We start from the raw sequence: 2,347 nt of genomic DNA on the forward strand, positions 1-2,347 counted from the left end.
TTTTTTTTAATGTTGTTTTTGAAATTAAAGAGTTCGCGCCACACTCCAGCAAACACTGAAGCCGTCACACTCTGACCAAAAGCCACTGACTCATATTCTTTGGACATGTGGGGGCGGGGAGGGGGGTTCAGGACCTGGACCCCAGGAATGTGAACACAGGGTGGGGAAACCCACTTGCCAAGCAGGCGTCTCCCAATGCAGACAGAGCGTGTCCAAAATTCACCCACAGATGACGTGTGAAAGAAGCCAGCTTCCTACGGGATTCCTAAACTCTTGATTTTAGTTATGCCTTAAATTTGGAGAACGTGGACACTCCCGTGATTGAAAGATCTTCGTGTTGGGCTGTCCATGAGTGCCTGTGAGATGGCAATAGGTTGGAATTGACACCTACATTAGAAGGGACAGCCTCCCTGCTGGCTGCAGCCTGTGAAATGTGGGCTGTAGAAAGACAAGCCAATGGCTCAGTTCCTGACGGATGAGTCAGCACCAAGTGATGGGTTCCCAGCTGTGAGCGGGTGTCTTGTTCTTGAGAATGTCTGAGGCCACACCCAGGGCTGTTGACCGTTCCTTCTTAGAAAGCTGAACTGTCAGTAGGAACTCTGCGCAGCGCCTCCAAAGGCTTCAGGTCCAAAATGTGCATCCCTCACACACGCAGTAGGAGACCCTATCATTTCTAATCCCCATCCTGAATTTTCTGACTTTGAGGGCAGCTGGAAGCTAGCCTCGCTGCATGGCTGTTCTGGTTTTGTTCCAAATGTGGGCTGGAGATGTCTTAGAAGTCCTGTCGCTGATGCCAATATAAAAATATCTGTTTAAGTGACAGTATTATGCTCCTTTAGGAGAGAAGCATGAAATGCCTATAATTTACAGAAATGGCAACCTCAAGGAAAAGAGTCAGGGCCTCTGATGTCGCAAATTTTTAAAAAAATTAAATTCAGCTTTGGCATTTATTGTCATTATTTCCAATCATGTTTATTTAAACTTATTTGTATAAGAAAAAAATGACCGTCTCTTGACTGTCTGGCTGCCCATCAGATACCAGGCTCTTTGCCAGGGACAGACACAGCTCCATGCCACGCGGCTGCCCTGAAGCCAGGGAGCAGAGGTGGCCCTGAGGCAAGGAGGCGCAGCCCGCAGTCTGATGGCTGGTGGACAAATGCTTCGTTAGCTGTCACAAAAGGGAAGGGAGATTGCTGTTCTGGGCACTAATGCAATTGCTGGCAATGAGCCTGGTCCAGCTCAATCCAATAGCCCATCCCACCTGCTCCCCGCCAGTAACTGGGGGCCGAGTTAAAACCTGCCCTGCCCCCTGCCTGTGCTTCCCCCACACGGTGACGTGGGTGCACACAGGGGCCTGGACTCTGTCCTTCAGGCATCTGCAAACTGGGGCCAAGATGTCAATTTTGGCACAAAAGACAGGAGGACAAGAGGGAGCTGAAGCATCAGTCCCACCTGCTGTCTTCCCGGACGGTCGCTCCAGCTGGAATCCTGCACCACCTCAGTCAGGCAGTGATGTGTGCTCAGTGTCCTCGACTCGGGTCTATAGCCAAGTTAATGCGCCTTAATTCTCTTGCATGGTGACATGAGGAAAAGACAGACAACGCCTTTTGTATTTACAGTTTTTAAAACTTCTTCTTCCCCATCAGGAAATACAGAGGATGACTGAGGAAAACAAATGCTTGAACTGTCTACTCACGTGTAAATCAAGATGGCAAACTACCTCCCTGGACCTGTTTTTTCAGGACATCAATAAGAAACTCGCATTTACGCAGCAGAGGGTAGGTAAACAGTAACGCAGAGACTTTCTGCGGCACTGCCACTCAGGCACAGCAGAGCCAGGAGCACAAGGGTTCGTGAGGCCAGCGTGCAGCCTACTGAGTCAACAGTGAACGAGCGGAAGCCTGCAGAGGGCTTTCAGGATCGTTAAGACATCGCAGCACTTCTGCCCTGCACTATGCAGCGGCTGCCCACTGAGGCTGGGTAACATGGCGCTCCCAATCCCGAGGCTGAAAGCCCTGCTTCCAGCTCTCTGGCTGCAGGCCCTGCACCCCACCCCATGTAGCATCACCCCCAACTCCCCCATCCAAACACTACAGGCTTTCCTCCCCGCGAGGAGTCCCCACTCCCTGTCCCTCTGCCTGGAACACCCTGGTCTGCCTGTGGCCAGCTCCGCCAGCTCCGCCTACGAGAGGCCCCGTCTCACCACCCCAAGGTGTCCCCACTGCCCACCCCACAGTGCTGTTCCGTCTTTGAGTCTATCGCCTACTTTACCATTTGCATGAGTAACAGACACTGCAGTGACCTTCTCCTTCCTCTTTTCTAACAAAACCTAGCTTTTGTTAGAAGC

This window comes from Galeopterus variegatus, unplaced genomic scaffold, assembly GCF_000696425.1.
Source record: "Galeopterus variegatus unplaced genomic scaffold, G_variegatus-3.0.2 Scaffold2958, whole genome shotgun sequence".
Classification (NCBI taxonomy): domain Eukaryota; kingdom Metazoa; phylum Chordata; class Mammalia; order Dermoptera; family Cynocephalidae; genus Galeopterus; species Galeopterus variegatus.